This window comes from Hemitrygon akajei, chromosome 1, assembly GCF_048418815.1.
Source record: "Hemitrygon akajei chromosome 1, sHemAka1.3, whole genome shotgun sequence".
NCBI lineage: Eukaryota > Metazoa > Chordata > Chondrichthyes > Myliobatiformes > Dasyatidae > Hemitrygon > Hemitrygon akajei.
The window spans coordinates 126676588-126700231 of record NC_133124.1 but is presented as its reverse complement, the minus strand read 5'-3'; the positions used below and the strand labels follow the sequence as shown (position 1 = coordinate 126700231).

Sequence of the window (23644 nt, the reverse complement as noted above, 5' to 3'; positions counted from 1 at the left end):
CACACACAGACATCAGACAACTCCAAAGACTGCCAGTCAGCATTGGCTTTTTGAGCGGAAACAAGATCCTAGACAGGTATTTTTCTCCCTTTCCAGTGTTTGCAGGTACCTGTTATTGGCTAAAGTGGACAGTGTTAGAAAATGGCCACTTGGATCACTGAACTCTGAACAAGAAAGCGCTTGCCATTACTGAAACACTGTGCACTGCCAGGCTAAGTCTATTGTATGTGACAATACAGTCATACTTAATTATTCTCCTCAGACTGCAACTTGCCATCTCTTTGTTGCCGCATGACATGCATCGGTGATTTTAAACTTGATTCTGATTCTGATTCTTCTGATTTTTGAGATGCGGATAGTGTAAGCAAATGCCTCATTAACACCACTCTCTTCTATTGTCATCATACATGAGGGATATCAGCCAGAAGTTTATTTTCTGTTCCATTATGCCTTGGGGGGAGTGATGAGTGACATTCAGAAGGTTTACTAGTTGCTTATTTCTAGTCTGCATGAAATGCAATGCTGCTAGGACATAGGACCTGATGCAGGAGTACTGCGGGATGCAAGGACTCACTCCAGTTCTGTACTTGATGAAGTTCAGAAGAAGGAGGGGAGAACCATTGAAACCTACCAGGTAATGAAAGGCCTTGATGGAATGGATGTGCACAGGATGTAGAGTCTAGGATTCAGGGCACAGCTTCAGAATAAAGAGACATCCCTTTACAACTGAGGTGAGGAGGAATTTCTTCAGCCTGAAGCTGTGGAATTCATTGCCACGAAGGCTGTGGAGGCCAAGTCATTGGGTGCATTTAAAGCAGAGATTGAGAAGTTCTTGATTGTCAAGGAGGTTAAGGGCTGTGGCGAGAAAAGGGTTGAAAGAATTCGGTCAGTTTGAATGACAGAGCAGACTTGGCGGGTCAACTGGCCTAGTTCTGCTCCTTTGCCTTACCTTCTTATACTAGACAACAACCAAAGGAGGGTACCTCCAAACACTCCTCCAGGCACCATAACATGAGCTGCTGTTCAAGAATGTAAATATGATTGTTAAATTAAATCTCATTGTTTCTGTCAATCAGTAGTAATTGATCAACAAATGGCAGTAGCCAGGGAAGAATGTCTGTTTGCAGGTGGCCCAGCTTGGCCTTTCTCGACAGCAACATGAGCTGAGGAGAACTTTTCCCCTAATTTGGTATCACAGGGATACTAGGATGTTGCCGGAACATGAGCATCTTGGAATACAGATACTTAATTCCTTAAGTGAGCCATCACAGGACTGTAGATAGGACTGTAAACAGGGCTTCTGGCACCTTGGCCTTCATCAATCAGAGTACAGTTGGCCCTCCTTATCCACGAGGGATTGGTTCCAGGAACCCTCTCGTATACCAAAAAATGCAGATGCTCAAGTCTTTTACTCAACCTGTCTCAATGCGGTGAACCTTAGGACCCAGCGGAACCCCAGACCTTATTTAACCTGTCCCAGTGCAGTGGACATTAGGACCCGGTGGCGAAGCTCTGAATCCACAGTTTTCTGTTCACGAAAATAATCACGATCACGATTGAAAATTAAGTGGAAATAATAAAGCGATCGGAAAGAGGTGAAACGCCATCGGTCATTGGAAAAGCATTAGGCTACAGTCGGTCAATGATCGGAACAATTTTAAAAGATAAAGTGAGAATAATGGAGCATGTGAAAGGCCCTGCCCCGATGAAAGCTACAATTATTACTGAGCAATGCAGTGGTTTAATTATTGGGTTTTGGGGTTTTGGGTTTTTGATCCTCACATCAACCCGTCATAGATGGACAGCGCACTTGGAAGTGATCTGTCACTGGATTACCTGGTGCTGAAACATACGTTTCTTAAGTGTTTTATATACATAAAAAAGTAAACTATATACTATATACTAAGACAAACGTTTGACTAACTGATGCTAAATAATACAGGACGTACCTGTTCCGACTTAATTAGTAAGAGAACTTCCAGTTTTATCGATCCCGATCCACGATAACTTGCGCACATCCTCCCGTATACTTCAAATCATCTCTAGATTACTTATAATACCTAATATAATGTAAATGCTATTTAAAATAGTTGTTACACTGCATTGCTTAAGGAATAATGACAAGAAAAAAAACTCTATAAATGCTCGAACAACAAGTGCTGGAAGAGCTCTTCCGGGTTTTTTCGATTCGCGGTTGGTTGAATTCGCGGATGTGGAACTCACGGATAATGAGGGCCGACTGTACTGCATATAGAAATTGTGATGTTATGTTGAACTTGTGTAAGACATTGGTAAGGAAAGCTTTTGGGTCATTGGTGTTCATAAATCAAAGTATTGAGTACAGGAGATGGGATGTTATGTTGAAGTTGTATAGGATGTTGGTGAGGCCTAATTTGGAGTATTATGTGCAGCTTTGGTCATCTGCCTACAGGAAAGATGTAAATAAGGTTGAAAGAGTACTGATAAAATTTACAACGATATTGCCAAGACTTGAGGACCTGAGTTATGGGGAAAGGTTAAATAGATTAAGACTTAGTTCCCCAGAGCGTAGGGGAATGAGGGGAAATTTGATAGAGCAGTATAGAGAGGGTAAAAGCAAGCAGGCTTTTTCCACTGAGGTTGGGTGAGACTAGAATGAGAAGTCAAAGGTTAAGAGTGAAAGGTGAGATATTTTGGAGGAGCCTAATGCGAAACTTCTTCACTCAGAGCATGGTGAGAGTGTGCAACAAGCTGCCAGCAGAAGTAGTGGATGCAGGTTCGATTTCAACATTTAAGAGAAGTCAGAATTAGAATCGGAATCAGAATCAGGTTTAATATCACTGGCATATTTTGTATAAATTTGTTAACTTAGCGGCAGTAGTACAACGTAATACATGCTAAAATAAGAAAAATAAATAAATCAGTAAATCAATTACAGTAAATATATATGTGTGTGTGTTAAATAATTACATTAAAAATAGTGTAAAAACAGAAATAATAAAAGTGGGGTCGTATTTATGGGTTCAATGTCCATTTAGGAATCGGATGGCAGAGCGGAAGAAGCTGTTCCTGAATCGCTGAGTGTGTGCCTTCAGGCTTCTGTACCTCCTACCTGATGGTAACAGTGAGAAAAGGTCATGCCCTGGATGATGGGAGTCCTTAATGATAGATGCCATCTTTTGAGGCACCGTTCCTTGAAGATGTCTTGGATATCATGGAGGCTAGTACCCAAAACGGTGCAGACTAGTTTTACAACTTTCTGTAGCTTCTTTCAATCCTATGCAACAGACACCGCGCCCCCCCCCCCCCATACCAGACAGTAATATAGCCTGTCAGAATGCTCTTCACAGTACATCTGAAGATGTTTTTGAGTCTATTAGGTGACAAACTAAATTTCCTCAAACTCCTAATGAAAAGTAGCCACTACCTTGCCTCTTTTATAGCTGCATCAATATGTTGGGACCAGGTTAGATCCTCTGAGATCTTGACACACAGGAACTTGATATTGCTCACTCTCTCCACTTCTGATCCCTCTATGAGGGATTGGTTTGTGATCCCTCGTGCTACCTTTCCTGAAGTCCACAATCAGCTCTTTGGTCTTACGGACATTTAGTGTGAGGTTGTTGCTGCGACACCACTCAACTAGCTGATCTATCTCACTCCTGTACACCCTCTCATATCCATCTGAGATTCAGCCAACAATGGTTGGCAGCAGCACAACCATTTGGATAGGTTTGGATAAGTACATGGATAGGAGGGGTATGGAAGGCCATGGTCCAGGTCCAGGTCAATGATACCAGGCAAATTCACAGTTAGGTATGGGCTAGATTGGCCAAAAGGCCTGTTTTTGTACTGTAGTGTTTAAGCGTTCTATCACTCCATGGAGTAGTTCAGGATCTCCAGAAAAGAGACTGTAAGGGTCATAGCTCTCAAGCAACCTGCCCTCCAAAAGGGCAACATGTGTATCCTCCCCCATGGTGATGATTTATGACCTACCCATTACAACCAAATTAGTTCCCTTCTTGTAAATAGTCAACCAATCAAAATTGTTGTAATGAGGTACAGCTCAGAGCCAGGATTTACGGACAGGACTACTTGAACCCAACGTCATTTGTATTCTCCCGCACTGAAGCACCACAGCTAAATACCCGTTGTGCGGCAACCACAGAAATGATACTGGGAATCTGGTAATGAAAAATACACAAAAGCAAAGGCACATGTGGTGTGGGAATTTGGGGACAGCAATGAGTGGCTGCAGTGCGCAAGGATAATTAGTGGTATTTTTCATAAGACTATGCATAAATCTGGTTTGGAATGATGGCTGGAGCCCTCCCTACCACTGAGCACATCTACAAGGAGTGCTGTCAAAAGAAAGCAGCATCCATCATCAAGGACCCTCACCATCCAGGCCATGCTTTCTTCTCACTATTACCAAGTGCCAGGAGACACAGGAGCCTTAGGTCCCAAAATACCAGTTTCAGTAACCATTACTACTCTACAACCATCAGGCTCCTGAACCATCATGGATAACTTCACTCGCCTCAACACTGACCTGATTCCACAGCCTATGGACTCACTTTAAATTACTCAACAACTCATATTCTCAGTATTATTATATATTTTTTAATTATTTGCGCAATTGTCCTCTTTTACAGATTGGATGTTTGTCAGTGTTTGTTTTGTATAGTTTTTCATAAATTCGATTGTACTTCTTTATTTATCCTGTAAATGCCTGCAAGAATCTCAAGGTAGTATATGGCGACATATATGCACATAGATATTAAATTTACTTTGAACATTGAGTTTTTAAGTGTTCTCTGTGCGGTCAGTCAGATATTGTGATGGTCTGTGACAGAGGAACAGTAAGTAAGCAACTCCCGTGGACCTTGGATGAATGTTTACCCATTCCCCCCTACACTTCTTTTTTTGGTAAGGGCCAGGCCCACAAGATTGTGGGATGAAGGAGAACATAAGTGTTCCTGAGACCAACTATCCTGAGCATTGACGGGCTTCTCTCGTGCAGAATCACTGACAGAACCACGGTCAGACCAGCAGAGTGATCTATTCAATGAAGCTGACAACATGGCAGTCTTTGTAGGCTTGCCTTCATGAGTCTCAAGTTCATTGGATGGCCCTTCCTCAAGGTGGTGAGCAGGTTGCTGACTGTTGACAAGGATGGCGGTCAAATAAAGAGGGGGGAAAGACTGTGCTAAAATAACACCAGGCACGATCTAGCCTTTTTCTTTTCCCTGGGAAGGGCATGTAGGTTGGCCACGTGGCAGATGTTGGAAGCAAACGTCCACATGGCTTCACCCTGAGGAAGCACACCGGATCTCAACTAGGAAGCGACAGGAAAGTAACTGCTGATGCTCTGAATCCAACATTCAAAAAACTGAACATGCTGGAAATACTCGGCAGTTTAAGCAGCATCTGTGGAGAGAGAAGAAGAACTACAGTTCCAAGTCAATGATACTTCCTCTCCGTTTCCCACCCAATAGGCAACAACTTGTTTAAAACAGATAACTGTGCATCTCCTGGTAAGTGGGAAGCAGGATCAGAATCAGGTTAATTATCACTAACATATGTCATGAAATTTGTTTCGTAGCTGCGGTACAGCCACCATTGAGTGTGTGTCTTCAGGCTCCTGTACCTCCTCCCTGATGACAGTAACAAGAAGAGGGCATCTGTTGTCTTTATTGATGGTGCCATCTTTTTAAGGCATCACCTTTGGAAGCTTCTTGATTAACACTGAGGAGATGCTGCTGCTGAACGGTGAGCTTTTACCAACAAACAGCGGCCTGACAGAGGTATTAGTGTCATGCAAGTGGCACAAGGCCAGTGGGATTACAGTGAAATTAGCACCTAAACAATGTATGCTTACGCAGACAAATGTTGCGACTACAATATTCAACCTGCAGGACAAGTGGCTACTATGTGAGGAGCTGAGGGCTGGCTGTGGAGTCTTATTCCAGAGGAAATATATCCCTTCAGCCCACAAGGGTAGATTCATTGGACAGAGATGGGTTAGATCTGCACATATTGAATCAATATCTCATTCAAATATTTACATTCATAGTTACCTCCAACAGATGCATAAGGTAGATATTACCTATTTACTTAAATTAATAATGGAAAAAATACTATCAGTTTCCATACACATAAGTTTTATTTAGTCACTAAATTATTAAACATTCCCTACATTTCCAAGATCCCCTAGTATATCCTCTTCTTCCTGTTCAAGGAGAGGAGATGAGTCCAACTGTGGTAGCTACAAAGGGATGTCCCAGTTGTCTCACACAGGGAAAGTCTTATTAGTGTCTTCATCAGTTTAAGAGCAGCCTTCTGAGTCTCACTGTCCATTCAGAGTCACAGTGGACATGATCGCCCCCATATAACTACTTGTAGACACAATCACTAAGCAGTAAAAATCATGGTAGATAGTCGTTATTGACCACACTGAAGCCTTTGACTCTTATCAAATGTGCAGCATTTTCCTTAAATCAGGATGTCTACTGAAATGTGCTTTTATCTTTCCATGGCTGGCACAACATTGTGGGCTGAAGGGTCTCTAATGCTGTATGTTCTATTTTACATTTGTTTCAGGCAATAATCCTAATCAATAGGGCTACGATCAATCAGAGTCAAAATCAAGTTTATTATCACTGACATAAGACACAAAATTTGTTGTTTTGAGACAGCATTTCAGTGCACATTATAAAAAATACTATATGTTACAATAAGAAATATTAAAATTGCAGTAAGTCGAGCAAAAAGAGAAAATTATGAAGTAGTATTCATGGGCTCATGGAGCAAACTCATTGAAGACTGGTGTCAGACAAGATGATGTCATCTTTTCGACCATTCTTGCTGCATTGCTGTTTTTCACCTCAAACAAGCAAAGCTAATCATTGAGTCAGAGAGGGATACAGCACGAAAACAGGCCCTTCTGCTCATTGAGACGGCATGTACCATCAGTAACCCATTTACTCTAATCCTACATTAATCCCATACTTTCATTGACTCCTCCAGATTCCAGCACTCGGATTCACAAAAAGAGCAATTTATAGTGCCTGTAAGTCTGAACGTCATTGCAAGGTGGGAGAACAGAAAGCCAGCCAGTCACAGGGAGATGTGCAAACTGCACACGAAGAGCATCTGAGGTCAGCACTGGACCCAGGTCTCTGGCACTGCAAGGCAGCAGGTCTAGTAGCTTCATCCACTGTACTGAGCAAATGGGACCACTTAAGCCATGGTATCTCCACACCAGAACCAAGGTTCCCTGAACCTCAGTGGCTGAACAGCAATATGCAGCTGATAGTTGCACTTGGAAGCCACACCCCAAGCCATTGCCAACCTCTTCTCCTAACCACAAACATAGTCTTTACACTCTACATCCTCAAGATAAGTGTCTGCTACCAATATACTGAAAGCACTGCCCTACAATAAAAGCTCAGCTCAAGACAAGTATTATCAGGAAGTAATCAAGCTGGCAACCTCGTGCAATCACAACTACTTGGAGCTGAATTAATTCAAAGCCATGGAGGTGCATATTGACTTCAAGGGAAATGTGTCTCCTCTCTACCAACCTCATCATCAACACCTCTACAGTCAGCACCATTTCAACATTCAGGTTCCTGGGCCTTATTTCACAGGACCTCACGTGGGAGAACCATTTCTCCTTCAGTAACGAAAAGGCTCAGCAGAGAATGTACTTCTTGCAGTAGGTGGTAAATTTCATCTTCCCCAAAACAGATTAGTGCAATTCTACACTGTGATCATTGAGAGCATCCTCACATCAGACATTAATGTCTGGTTTGGTGCAACACCCTCTCACAGTATACGGAAACTGCAGCGAACTCTCAGGTCAGTGGAAAAGGTCATCATCTGCAGTCTACCATCACTGCAGGATTTGTATGTGTTCAGGACAAAAAAAAAAGGCAGAAAAAATCAATAGTGGACACTACCCACCCAACAAACTGCTTTTTCTAAAAAGCTCCCTTCTGGAAAGTGCTGTAGGGCTATTAAAACGAAAAACTCAAGCCATCTTAAAAGTTTCTTCCCCCAGACAGTTAATCTGATGAACTATTCTATTTAGCCAACACCCTTGTTTCTAACTCATCAGTCACTGAACTGCAAACACCTTAAACCACTTTTTATAAGGCCGTTTATGTCATAAAAACATGCTGCTATATATGTATTTAATCACATTTTATTCCACATACGTACTTTAGCCCATAACTTTTTATATAAACCTTTATTAATGTTTTTTTTTTGTTGCATGTCATACTAACACATCACAACAAATGCCTAGCACATGTAAATATAGATGGTGAATAAATTTGGTTTTTGTTCCTTGATCTTAAAAATTAAGTGCAATTGGAAGGCATCTTTTGGTGAAGGAAAACATTGCTGATGGATTTACCATTGCCTTAAATGCATGAACTGTCTTTGGTTAAAGAGTTCAAATGGTCATGGCCTGGAACACAAATTTGTGGTTTTACAGGAAAACAGTGATCACTGTCCTTTCTTGATATCTAGATACCTCAAGGCAAGGGAAAAATACCACCAATACTGTATCTACTGAAATCTCCAGATCCATGGGAATAATAAGTAAACTAATGTCAAAATCCTCTCCCATGTTAACACCTTCGCGGTGAGGCCCTAATTACACATTGTCAGCTCCATCTGTCAGGTCACATTTTTCTCAAGCCCAACATCGGACTCCTGAAACAATCTCATTGTCATGGAAGGACGTCAACATGAAAAAAGACTTAAAGCCTCTTTGAAAGAACAAAATGCACTACACACAATGACTACTTGACCTGCAACCGCTGAGAGGAGAATAGTTCAGGATGGCATTGAGTACCTCATGTCCATGCACGGGGAGGATATAGAAAGGCTGCATAAATGACACAAGGAACACACCACCACAAACTACCCTCCCACATTTGTCAAGCACGTCTTACACCTTATTTATTTAAAAATTATTTTGTTTAGAGATACTGCGCAGTAACAGGCCCATCCAGCCCAATGGAACTCGTGCCACCAAATTACAACCATGAGATCAATTAACCCACGTCTTTGGAATGGGGGATGAAACAGGAACACCCGGAGGAAATCCACAGGGTCACAGGGAGATCATGCAAACTCCTTACAGACAGCGGTAAAACTGAACTCATGTCACTGGCGCTGTAACAGCATTCCACTAATCGCAACCCTACCGTGCTGTCCACACATAGGAGAGGTTGTGGCCTGATTGGTTCTGTAGTTTCTGAGGTGACCAGAATACAAGCAATTTATCCTCAATCTTGAAGGAAGAAACATCACCACAAATATAGCTGATGTTACGGTAAAGAATTGTCACAGACAATTGATTAAACCCAAGGAAAGAAACAAGAAAACATCTGCAGATGCTGGAAATCCGAGCAGCACACCCAATGCTGGAGGAACTCAGCAGGCCAGGCTGCATCTATGGAAGAAGTACACTCAATGTTTCGGGCCGAAACCCTTTGGCAAGACTGGAGAAAAAAAGCTGAGGTGTAGATTTAAAAGGTGGGGGGAGGGGAGAGAGAACCACCAGGTGATAGGTAAACCTGGAGGGGGAGGGATGAAGCAAAGAGTTGGGAAGTTGACTGGTGAGATGAGGTGAGAGAGAAAAAAGGGGATGGGAACTGGAGAAAGGGGAGGGGGGAGTTGGGAGGCATTATTGGAAGTTTGAGTAATTGATGTTCATGCCATCAGGTTGCAGGCTACCCAAACGGAATATAAGGTGTTGTTCCTCTAACCTAAATTTGGCCTCCTCATGACAGTGGAGGAGGCCATGGATGGACATATCGGAATGGGAATGGTAAGTGGATCTAAAATGGGTAGCCATGGGAGAATATGTTTTAAATCTTATAAACGGAGACTGCTCAAAACTTCCCATTTTGCAAGCTAACTTTTCCAATTAAGAAAAATTTTGGAAAGGTTAGCAGCTCTGAAGCATTGAATACAGTCATAGAACACCATAACACAGAAACAGGCTCTTCAGCCCATCTAGTCCATGCTGAACCACTATTCTGCCTAGCTGCATCGACCCGCAACTGGACAAAAGCCCTCCATATCCTTCCAATCCAGGTACTTATCCAAACTTCTCTTAAATGTTGAAATCGAACCAGCATCTACCGCTTCCACTGGCAGCTCGTTCCACACTCACACCACCATCTAAGTGAAGAAGCTGCTCCCTAATGTTATCCTTAAGCATTTCGCTTCACACTCGATCTCCGGGCGTGCCAACTGACTGGCCCTTGTGCCTCCTAATTTATCCTCATTGAAAAATAGGACCGCTTTCAATTTTGATGAAAAGCTCATTACCAGGAGTCTTCAAATAGTCGATCTTGGAGCAGAGCACATCTGTCACAGTGGTGCTTGCAATTGTGTCAAATGACAGTTAATTAGCATTAAACCAGTGCTGCATTGAGCTGCCAACATGGAGCGCAATTCTGCAGCGCTGCTTGTCTAGAAAATCATTTTGCATTAACCGGTCGCGGCACACTGCATGTTGAAGATGTCAATATATTGTCGAAGTACACTTACCAAGAACGAGAGGTGAATTTTGTACAAATAATACCATCATGCTACCAATATCAGCCTATATCTGGGTGGCTTTCCAATCACCTCAACAATATTGCTAAGGATTTCTAGCATCTGCAGAATCTCTGCTGTTTATTCCTCTCCACAGATGCTGCCTGAGCCACTGAGTTCCTCCAGCATTTTGTGCTTGTACTGCGGATTTCCAGCAACTGCAGAATCTATTGTGACACCAATATTACATGGTCCAGGGTAAAAGTTCCCAAGTTTAGCCAGCATGGAATGGGAAACTCAAAGTTCCACTCAAGTGTGTGCAGCTGTTGTAAGACATGCAACAAGTTGACTTCTTGTGATACGAGATGCAGGGAGGTAGTCACCCTGAGCTGCAGGAGGCAGGTAGCTGGGCCACTGTCAGGAGCAAGAAAGGGAATAAATAGCCAGTGCAGAGTACCTCCGTGGCTGTTTCACTCAATAATAAGTATACTGTTTGGGGCAGATGGCCCATTGGGTGGAAGCCACAGTGACTGGATCTCTGACACTGTCTCAGGCTTGGTGGCTCAGAATGGAAGTGGGAGAGAAGAGAGGGCAGTTGTGATAGAAGATTTCCTAGCTAAGAGAGACACCTGGCTGGTGTTTTGTCTTCAGCTGCCAGGCTCAGGGATGTCTCGGACGAGGTCTGCAGCACTCTAAAGGAGCACTCTAAACCCCCCCCCCCCCCCCCCGTGTGAGCAGCCAGAAGCTGTGGCTACCAATTACATAAGAAGGAAAAGTGAAGAAGTCCTGAAAAGAGAATGTAGGGAGTTAGGTAAAATGCCGGGCCTCCAGTGTAGTAATCTCTCTGTGCCATGTGCCAGTGAGGGTAAGAATACCATTATTTGGCAGACGAATACGTTACTGAGGAATTGGTTCAGGGGGCAGGGTTTCAGATTTCCGTATTATTTGGAATTTATTCTGGGGAAGGTATGACATGTACAAAAAGGATGGGTTACACCTTCACCCAAGTGGTGCCAATACCCTTGCTGGCAGGTTTGCGAAAGCTGTTGGGGAGGGTTTAAACTAAATTGAGAAGGCAATGGAAACCATAAGGATAGGGCTGAGGATCGGACAGATTGTATGCAAGTCAATGCAACATGTAGTGAGATTGTGAGGAAAAACAGGTGGATGATAGGGCAAAATTAAGTTGAAGTGTAACATGGGGGCAAAATCAAAAAGGGTGAGAACTGAAGGTGGAATATTTGAATGCATACCACTTTTGGAACACCAGAGGGCAAATTCTCCCAGCTCATCAGCGAAACAGTTAAATTCTTCCTATTCCAATGTCTCTGTTTTCCTTTTCAGGGTGGCTGGGGTCCTATCAAGATCTTTGATCTACAACAGCATTCAAAACTGCGGGTTCTGCACAACAGCATGTTCCCATTCTTGCAGCTCACCAATCAGCCACGTTTCGGTATGTCCTGGTTCGACCTGAAGTCGGGCAAATTTGAGGCCTGTGTGGCCCTGTGGGAACAAATTTTCGCCGGTGTCGTGTACTGAAGCATAGTGGGAGCCGGAACATCAAAAACAGCAAGAGTGGCTTTCGGAGGGTTCTGAACTCGGTAATCGATTTGCCAATTCTCAAGTCAGGGAAATCAGAATGAAAAAGCAATGCTTCAGAGTGACTGTAACATTAAAAGAGTGCCTCTTGTCTCCCCGATGCTGTGAAAGAAACGATATCTGTCTCTCCCTTGTTAGTGAGAGAGAGAGCGTCTGGGGGGGATGTCAAAATGTTCGAGTGAACAGTTAGTTTTTGATGTCCCTGGAGTGAAGAGTTAGTTTTTGATGTCCATGGTCCCTGTGTTCGGGGCTTTGCTGTTGCTTGCATGGTGGGTGATGGAAATGTTGATGCTTTATGCTAGAATAATTTGGGGGAGTGGGAGGGGGCAGGATTTATGCTGCTTGTGTGTGGGAGGGGGCTGGGGGCTTTGGGGTTCTTACATCTTGTTCCATCATTCATTCTTTGAGGGTTTTTCTTCTCCTTCAAGAGTGACTGTGGAGAGTAACAATTTCCGGTTCTATATTGTATACATTCTCTGATATTAAATGGAATCATTGAACTATTAAAGGTGGATGATCTTGTGGCGCAGTGAGAGATTTATGGGTATGACATTGAGGGATTCACTGAGTCGTGGCTGAAAGAGGACCATAGTTGGCAGCTTAACATCCAAGCATACACATTGTACTGAAAGGACAGGCAAGTAGGCGGAGGGATTGGGGTGGCCCTATTGGCAAGAAAATGAAATCAAATCCTTAGAAAGGGGTGACATAGAACTGGTAGATGCAGAATCCTTGTGCGTAGAGTTAAGCAGCTGAGACAAACTGAGGGCCCCTCAAACAAGGGGTGTTCGATGTTCTGCCCCTGCACAAGCAAGGGACTACAGAAGTGATCAAAGTCTTGAGTCTCGGCCCGATACATCGACCGTTCCATAGATGTTGCCAGGCCGGCTGAGTTCCTCCAGCGTTTTGTGTGATTGAGGGATCATCTTCACTCAGAGGGTTGTGAGAATGTGGAATGAGCTGCCAGTGCAAATGGTGCATGCAAGCTTGATTTCAGTATTAAGATAGGTTTGGATAGATACATGGAAAGCAGAGGTATGGAAGGCTATGGAGCCAGAGCAATTCGTTGGATATAAACAGTCTGAATGGTTCAGCACCGACTAGATGGACCAAAGTGCTTGTTTGTGTGCTGTATTTTTCTACAACTTTATGACTCTACGTGATCAGTTTCAACAAATGTGATACCATTAACAGCCCTCACATTGAGTACTGTGTATACAACTGATGACATAGTTGTATTAGATGTTGGAAAGGCCAGATTTGGGGTATTGTGCACAATTCTGACCATCTTTCTCCAGGAAAATTATCAAAGTGCTTAAAAGCATGCAGAGAAGATTTACAAGGATGTCACCAGGATTTGATTACCAGAGTTACAGGGAAAGGTTGAATAGGTTAGAACTTCATTCCCTGGAGCATCAGGATCTTATAGAGTTATACAAAATAATGTGCGCTACAGATAGGGGCACAATGTGTCATTAATTGAAAACATAAAAACAATCTACCCTTCAGCCTTCTAAATTATCATGCACTAACAACATCTCTGAAACTCTTGCTAGTAGAACATCTGATTAGTTTTCATCCTTTCACTGAAAGTGTGTAAATATAAATAAGAATCCTAATTTAATTAATGAAGCAATAAAACAGGGGAAAAAAGGGATTTAATAATGAAACAAATGAAATTTTCCCTCTCTTCTGGTGTGGGCAATAGTTAAAATTTAATTCGCTGAGGGAGTATTGAATCATTTGCAAATAGTGCCAATGGGCAAAAAGATTCATTGCAGACACTGGCATCAAGTGGATTCTATTTTCTGATCCCCCCCAAGCCAAACTGCCATCCTCTTGAAAACTCCCAGCAGGTAATCTTATTAGCTGTGCCAGATACTAAATCAAATACCCCTCTGAGTTTTTTTGGCCCGTGGTATGGCTTATTGTACAAGTCACCTCTGCTGAATTTCCTCTAAAATAGATCATTCTCATAGCACAAAAATTCTCTCTCCCCAACAACAAAGAAAAACAACAGACTTTTTTTTCTTCCCCGATTGTGCAGCCTCCAGCCATTACCAAACTGAACCAACAATTAGCTTGGGCTTTCTTGATGGACACTCCAGTGGTCCACAGTATTTTTAGTCAAAGCTAACCGTGTCAATTTATTGATATGTTTAAGTTTAACCGGGCTGTTAATGATGTTAAACTCGTTGATGCTATTGAGGTATTATTTAAGCATCTGCTACAGAAAGTGTGAAGGGGCTCAGTATGGCACTGTCAGTCTGGTCACCATGTACACAAATGCAACTGCGGGAGCTTAGCCAACTGCACGGCAAGAGCTACATTGGATTTTGTTGATAATCTTTCCCACCCAGCAGCAAAGAATATTCCTCTGCCGTCAGAGCAAGTCGAAGACATTGATCATTTTCCACCATAAATGCGGCATTCGTGGAAACCGATTAAAGTTGAAAAGTTCGAGGTTCAAAGTAAACTTATTCTCAAAGTAAGTGTCTGTCACCACACACTCCCCAGTTTGTACCTATGAAAAATTAACTTGAATCGATATCCATACCCTATCTAAACCCCTCATGTCTTTATACATCTCTAAAAGGTCACCTCTCAATCCCCTACATTCCAAGGAAGATTTATACCACATTTTCTGATAAATTTGCCACACAAAGCTTCCAGGACTCTTGTAATCTCCTTCAAATTACCAGCAGCCCCTTCAGTAGCTCTTGGGTGACATGGCAATGTGACATGGCAGCAGACGCTTCAGATTTCCATTGGCAGGTCAGAGGAGTACCAGGGCTGGAGTAAACAAGCCTGCTTTGCCTGAGGAGCTACTGTAGGGTTTTTGAAAGGGAACCTTCGCCAATCATGCATCGGCTTGGTTTGTTAGGCAAGAGGGGACGGGCAGCCATTTCATACAGATCTGCAATCGTGGCACATTTTATGGTAAAGTTTCATAGAATGTCTGCTGCTCAGTTTCAGATTAATTTGCCGCATGCACATCGAAACATAAAGTGAAATGTGTCCTTTGTGTCAACAGACCTAAGGATGTGCTGGGGGCTGCCCACAAGTGTCACCCACGTTCTGGCGCCAACGTAGCACGCCCATAATGCTCGGCAAAACAGCACAATAACCAACGAAACACAACAGCAAGCCAAGCCCCTTTCCTCACCCCACCCACCCACCCACACACACGAGCAGGCCTCCAGTCTCCAGTCCCAAGGCTACAGCTATCGGACTTTGATTTCCAGATTTCCGACTTTCGGTATCAAACTGATCGCAAGACAAAGAGATGGTGGGACGCCGAACTCCGGGCTCACCAACTCACTGGCTCTCATGCCTTCTTATGTCTCCTGCTCGCATGGACATCTGATCCTGGGACCCATTGACCTGGAACAGCTCGGCATCCACAGGTGCCCTTCATCACGTCCACATCAGTGGCTTTCGAGCATGGAGCACGGGATCAACCTGTTGCGTCCCCATTAAAGAATTTGAAGAATCACTGCAGATACCCATAAACAATCCAGAAAGGTGACAAGAGGTTGGTGTGAAAAAGATACTCATGCAGTGACAGGCTGCAGAATAATCTCTGTAATGTCGAAGAATAACTCTTCTGGATACGGATCCATTGAATGCATTACTGGAGGAAGTCAGCAGGCCAGACACCATCTATGGAAGAAAAGTACAATCGACGTTTTGGGCCGAAACCCTTTGGCAGGACTAGAGGAAAAAAGCTAAGGAGTAGATTTGAAAGGTGAGGGGGAGGAGAGAGAGAAATGCAAGGTGATAGGTGAAAGCTGGGGGGTGGGGGATGAAGTTTGGAGCTGGCAAGTTGATTGCTGAAAGAGACAGAAGGCCGTGGAAGAAAGAAGAAGGGAGAAGGAGCACCAGAAGGAGGTGATGCATGGGCAAGGGAAAAGGGGATGGGAAATGGTGAAGGGGTGGGGGGAGAATGGGGGGCATTACCTGAAGCAGGAGAAATCGATGTTCATGCCATCAGGTTGGAGGCTGCCCTCCAACTGAAGGTGTTGTTCCTCCAACCTAAGTGTGGCCTCATCACAACAGATGGACTTCCAGCATCTGCAGATTTTCTCCCGTTTGTGAGTGCTTTACTGTGCGGCTTTGTTAGTTCTGCAATAAAAAAAAGTCTAGGCAGAAGCAGGACTGCTAACGTCTAATGATTCCTAACACACCCTGTGTACTATATACGTAATTGCAGACTAAGCTACCGAATGAAGTCTTGGCTTGTGGTAACTTCTAATGACACAGGCGTTTGAATCAAGAGGTGCAGATAGAACAGGCTCCATTGAAAAAGAACAAGATCTTTCAGGTTCAGATTCACACACTTATCAGATGTATCTTGAAACATGAACACAGTGGCTACTTCAGTAGGTATCACCTGTACCTAATAAAGTGGCCACTGAGTGTGGGTTTGTGGTCTTCTGCTGGTGTAGCCCAGGTGACAAATAACATATCAACCAATAAATCCAAGGATATGCTGGGGGGTGGGGCATCCCGTTAGTGTTGCCACACATTCTGGCACTATCCAACATCCAAGATCGAGAGCATGGATTAAATTTTAATTTGAAAGACAATTTGTGCGGAAGAGCAGAGAAGGAGATATGATGAAACAATAACGGTATAAAGAACAGTTTGAATTATTGACTGGGAGAAGAAAATGTAAAAATTAGTGCATTATTGTTTTGTTGGGCAACTCAATAAATTGCACAAAACATTATCCAAATCAAAATAGGAGAAACAGAATGAAGGTTCAGTACAAGGAACCAGATGAAGACTGAAACACAGCCACAATAAGATCAAGAGCAGCTGTTAAATATTGCAGCGCATTATTGCCCAGAAATTGCATTCTTATTATGCCACGTTATTGTGTATTGTGTGATCCAAATTCAACAACAAAAAATCAAACATAATCAAGAAAAATCAGAGACTTTAGGCCATTTGCACAGCTGTGGTTTTTATTCTGGATACTCCGTGCCTGAGGCTCTAATGCTCAAAGAAACCTGGAAAATGTGCCAACGTAATCAAGACTAAATAAGTGGCTTTCACGTGTACAGTATGGTGGTGCAGCAGTTGTGCAATCGCTTTACAGCACCAGTGATTACCAATCAGCGTTCAATTGAGCACAGCTACATGAAACCCTGTCGTCGGAAAGCAGCATCCACCATCAGGGAACCCCACCACCCAGGTCATGCTCTCTTCTGCCTGTGCCATCAGGCAGAAGGTACCGGAGCCTCAGGACTCGCACCACCAGGTTCAGGAACAGTTATCACCCTTCGACCATCAGGCCTTTGAACAAAAGCGGATAACTTCACTTGCCCCGTCTTTGAAATGTTACGACAACCAATGGACTTACTTTCAAAGACTCTTCATGTCATGTTCTCGATACGTATTGATTATTTATTTACTGTATATTTGAATTTGCACAGTTTGTTGTCTTCTGCACTCTAGTTGAATACCCTAGTTGGGCTGTCTTTTGATGATTCTGCTGTAGTTACTAGTGTATACATTTGTTAGTATGCCTACAAGAAAATGAATCTCAGGGTTGTATATGGCAACATATATGTACTTTGCTAATAAAATTTACTTTGAACTTTGAATTCCCGCTTCTGTCTGTAAGGAGTTTGTACATTCTCCCTGTGACTGTGCAGATTTGGTCCAGGTGCTCTGTTTTCCCACATTCCGGAGACGTACAATTTGGGCTCGGGTTAGTGAATTGTGGGTATGCTAAATTGACGCCTGAAGCATGACAACACTTGTGAGTTACCACAGCACAATCCTTGTACTGTGTTTGTCTGTGACGCAAAACAACACATATTGCTGTATGCCTCAATGTTTCACTGTACATGTGCCAAATAAAGCCACACTTAGCACTTAACAGCTACCCAGTTCACCCACGGTGCAATTAGAGGGTGAGGGAGACAAGCACAGGAAACCTTTTTCTTATGAGATGGGAAACTATCTGACCTGTCGGGACAATATTCTCAATTCATTCTTCCCATTTAACTCGTAACCTATTCTTTTGCATATTCATTAAATCCCGTCCAACTAATTGTAGGCAGCCATCAGCACACCCTTGGGTGTGTTGGCTGTTAACACGAAGAATGCAGATCACATTATATTTCAATGTACATGTGATAAATAAACTTGAATCTTGACCCTTGAATCCAATTATCCTACAGACCAGGGGTAATTGCCCTGGTTGCCATTGGCCTACAATTAGAACATCTTTGGGATGTTCGAGGAAAGTAGAGCACCAGGAGGAAATCTGTGTGATCACAGGAAGGACATACCACGTTCACAAGGTCAGCACCAGAGGTCATGATTGTGCTCAGATAGCTAGAGTTATAGAGCAACAGCCCTACCTACGACATGACTGTACCAACCTAAAATCTTGGTGTTCAGGTGCCTTGGCCTTCTCCTTTTGCTTTCAATAAATATTTTCGACATTATTGTCAGAGAAATTATGAATATACCTTGTGGAACATTTAAAGAATATACACACAAATAACAATACCAAGAACAAATACAGAGCCTTTAAGTGAAACACAAAATATATTTATGGATATTGAACATTGCAGGCTATCAAGATAGAATTGAATAATAACAAGATATTGAAAATATTTTATAAAAAGGTTTTGTATAGACACTAGAAAACCTAGTTGCAAACTCTGGGGAATAAATCAGAATCCAAAAAAGGTAGCAAGAGATCTGAATGTGGTCAGCAAAATTTGATTTTTATTCATAAAGAAAAATATGGTCCTGTTCCACATTAATATTTGGAATTGCATTGGAATCTTTACTCAAAAGCATCTAAAAATCAAACATCAAATCACCAATGGGGAAGATCACTTTTGATCAAATATATTGAATTATTTGAAATAGCTTAAATGTAAGTGAGGTTAATGTAACAGTTTGATTATTCATATCAATATGTAACCCCCTGGGTCGCCTCAGGCTCGCTCAGCTCATTCTCGTCTAGGGGGAGCAGCCTTCGGCCCCACCAAACTGGGTAATCAGCTGGTGTGGATGCTGTGTGATGTCCCCGCCTCGCCAAAGAACAAACAGTACACCATATGCGATTAAATGAGTACAATTTATAAAGGTTACTATAACTAAGTGATTAATAACGATACAGTATATATGAAGGAAAAACAATAAAGAAAAGGCGCCAAACTTATCAAAGTCCAAACCACTTCGTGCACAACCATTGGAACTCAATCACTGAAGTCTTCTGGCCACCATTCGATCCCCTCCGAACTCCTCGACTCGCAGCTCAGGACCACCCGAAGTGGTCAACCAAGCACATCTATCGTCGTCTCCTCTCCTCAGAGTACCTCCTGGACTTGGACCCCCCACCCTTGGGGTCCGTTCCTCACCCAGTTTACCGCATCGCGTCCTCTCTCTCTCAACCCCTCACGCCGATCTGCCCAAAAGCCCGCCAACAATAGCTTACAGACTCAGAAGAAAGAACAACATTAATCCCAATTGGTTTACAAAGGAATACAATTCTCGTTATCAGTAAATTTTAACCCAAACAAGCTTCCAGCACTCTCTCGCAACAAAGAAGCATTCCTACTTTTAACAAAACAAAGAAGCCATTTTGATTACATACACAGTAACAAAGAAAAAGAAGAAATCCCCTTTACAAATATTTTCAAACCTTTGGAAATCTTCAACATAGCAAACTGATGACTACAAATCACAACATATGCAATGAATGAACAGGAAGCAGAAAAGATAGTGAGCTAGCTACAAAAGAGAACAAAATATGGATTAACCATATTTAGTTAGACTGTCTAAAGATGGAAATAGCTTGTTCCATAAACTTTACTAATGGTGGCAGCCAATGTTGTTCAAACATTACCAATCTTCTGAATGCTCAAAATCAACAGATGACTTTAAATTCGAAAATAAACTTAATCCTGAGAGACATGGGTGAAAAAGCAAAAGTAAATTGATAAAATGAGCACTTTATCGAGGTGAATTTCAGTAATATTGAAATTAGAACAAGGAAGCCAAAATGTTCCTTAGGAATTAGGGTACAGAGGCAAAGGAAATAAACTAAATTATCAAAATTAGGAGCACAGGACGATTAGACAAATGAAAATAAACAAAAGTATGCAACTTTTGGATAAGAGTCTTTGGGTGGTTCAGGAGCTGGAGATGGTTTATTGAGATTGTGCTAGAGAGATTTGAGCATGAGTTTGAGAATTTCAAAATGGAAAGTCTATGACCAGAAGGTACAGCCCCAGAACAGAAGGACATCCCTTTGGAATAGGGATTCCCAACATTTTGTATGCCATTGTCAATGGGTCCATGGACTCCAGGTTGAGAACTCCTAGTTTAGAACAATGATGAGAAGGAATAGCCACAGGGTGGTGAACCTGTGGAACTCATTGGCACAGAAGGATATGAGGACAAGTCATTAGTATATTTAAAGTGGAGGTTGATGGGTTCTTTATTAGTAAGGGTGTCAAAAGTTACAGGGAGAAGGCAGGAAAATGGTGCCGAGAGGGAAAATAAATAATCTATGATTGAATGGCAGAGTAGACACAGGATTAAAGTTTCAAGTTTATTTATCACATGCACATCAAAACATACAACAAAATGCATTATTTGTGTTAACAACCAACACACTCATGTGTGCTGTGAACAGCCCGCTAGTGTTGCCACACATTCTGGCACCAATGACCTGAATGATCTGATTCTGCTCGTAAGTCTTATGGTCTGATATTGAGGCTTTACGGAATGAGGCACGCAGTGTTCATCAGCAAGCTCAAAGATAATGGAAGAGAGGGATGGAATGAGAAAGCACATGGACAGTCAGGTATAAGATGGGGAAAACAGAAGATGGGAAAAGTCAAATCTTCTGCTAACAATGGATGAACTTTCAGCAACAGATGGGCTGACGCGGGGCAGGAACGGGAATGTTTGGTGAGTTTGCATGTTTTGCTCAGAGATAGGAAGACAATAAGTTCACAAACACTCTTTGCCAGCCTGCTGTGTTTGGGAAAAGGGATGGAACAGGGTGAATTGTGAATCAAGTGTCTAATCCCTGACAGTGGCAATCAGGAGAACTCTCCAAACAATCCATCACCTCAAGGTCTGGATCAGGGTTTATGTAACAAACAAAATGCTATTTAATTTAATTTTACTTTTACTGAGTTTAGTACTATAGCACAGTAACAGGCCATTCCAACCCAATAAGCCCATGCTCCCCAATTACATCCATGAGGTCAATTAACTTCCAACCTGGAAGTCTTTAGAATGTGGGAGGAAAACTGGAGCACTCGGAGGAAACCCAAGCGGTCACAGGGAGAATGTGCAAACTTCTTACAGGCAGTGGTAGGAGTTGAACCTGGGTTTCTAGCGCTGACAGTGCCATCCCACTGTTTTAAATTCCCTCTAAAATGATCCTGTCCAACTGCTCAAAGAAAACCATGCATTTGAAAAAGGAATAGAGATGTCAGAACAGATACTGAAGCGAGAAGTTAGCACTGACTCAGGTGAAAGATGGGATGTCTAGGTCCCAGTAAATTTATACCAGTTATCAGAAAATGTAAACAATATTAAACCAATGCAAAATATTGCCAAAAGCCTAAAGAATTATTAAAATAACTGTTCTCTATAGATTTTAACAAAAGGTGACAATTGACCACATACTCTGGTATAAGATAACAATAATCAGTGACAGAGTACGAAGTTTCAATCTGAAAATGAGGCATCGCACAATAAATTTTCACAACCAAAATGGCAGCATAGAAGTTTCACCTTCATTATCATACATGACATTATGGGAAGATAAGGGGGAAATTAATACTAAAGGGTCATAATGACATGTGCATTAATGAAAAGTCATACTCTTATCTCCATCTGTTAAAAATTATGTAACTGTATGAAAACATTATGACAATGCTCAGGTAAGAGGCACTGGCATGGGAAGAAGATTTGCTGGCTGTCAGATCCATTTTGATCAAGGTGAAAGAAACTAAAATATGCTGACCAACGTATGTGTGATCAGCAAATATGTGAAACTGCAAAAATGAAGATCTGATGTCCAAGAGCACGATTTGCAAAAGGTTAGTATCAGGTGTCGCAAGAAAATAGAAAAGCCAACAGAATGTTATTGCTAAAAACACAAAATGCTGGCAGAACTCAGCAGGCCAGACAGCATCTATGGGAGGAAGTAGTGACAACGTTTCGGGCCGAAACCCTTCATCAGGAGTCACATCACTGGAAGAGGCTTCGCAGTAATGAATTCTAAGGCAACATGAGTGAATCTGCAGATGCTGGAAATAAATAAAAGCACAAAATGCTGGCAGAACTCAGCAGGTCAGACAGCATCTATGGGAGGAGGTAGTGATGACGTTTCTTCTCTCTCCTAATGAAGGGTTTCGGCCCGAAACGTCGTCACTACCTCCTCCCATAGATGCTGTCTGGCCTGCTGAGTTCTGCCAGCATTTTGTTTTTATTTATTTCCAGCATCTGTAGATTCACTCGTGTTGCCTTAGAATCTTATTGCTAGTGGAATTGAATACACAGGAAGGCCAATTATACTTCAGTTATATGAGGCATTGATGAGACACCTGCAGTAATGTGTACACTATTGGCTTGTTTAATTAACCAAGGATATTAATCTTTTGTAAGAAGTTCAGAGAAGGTTGACAAGACTGAAACCTAAAATAGGCAATTTGTCTCAATGAGGGAAGGTTGGAGAGACTGGCCTTGCATCTGTTGGAATTTCGAAGGCCAAAAAAGGACTTGACTGAATCACAAGACTGACGGGTTGGGTGTGGAGAAAATGTTTCCTCTTGTGAAATAATATAGAACAGGGAGCACTGTTTAAAAGAAACAGATCACTATTAAATTAACAATAAGCCATATTGTATTTCTTTCAGATTGATGTGAGGTTTTTAAGAGGCACCAGAAGCAGAATCTTTGATTATATTAATGCAAAGCAGGATAGACTTTTGTTAAGCAGAGGGCTTACAAAATACCACAGATAGTAGAGAGTACAGAATTATAATCAGATAAGCCAAGGACCTTTAAAATTTCAGAGCAGACTTGAGGGACCAGATGGCCTACTCCTGCCCAAAATGCTGGAGGAACTCAGCAGGTCAGACAGCATCTAAGGACATAAATTAAGTGTTGATGTTACAGGCTGAGAGCCTAGTCCTGATGAAGTGCCTCAGCCTGTAAAGTTGATAGTTTATACCTCTCCATAGATGCAGTCAGAACTGCTGAGCTCCTCCAGCATTTTGTGTCTGTCACCCTGGATTTCCAGCATCTGCAGAATCTTGTGTTTATTATTTGCTGCCCAATGGATTGATCTTAATTAGCAAGCTCGTTAATATGCTGGAAGGCAACCCAGAGCAATTGGAAGGTGAGTAGGTGGCAGCAACTGGTGTATGTGTGGAAATGGGGCCGTCTGATAGGCGTGATTAATAAGGTGTTGAAGAGATGCCTAGAATTCTCATGTTATTTCTGG

General features: G+C 42.4%; 1 protein-coding gene across 1 annotated transcript in view; it reads right to left on the bottom strand.

Annotated features, from left to right (window-relative positions):
* Positions 1-23644, bottom strand: part of dok6 (docking protein 6) — a 512624-nt gene that overhangs the window by 366146 nt on the left and 122834 nt on the right. The window lies entirely within an intron of this gene.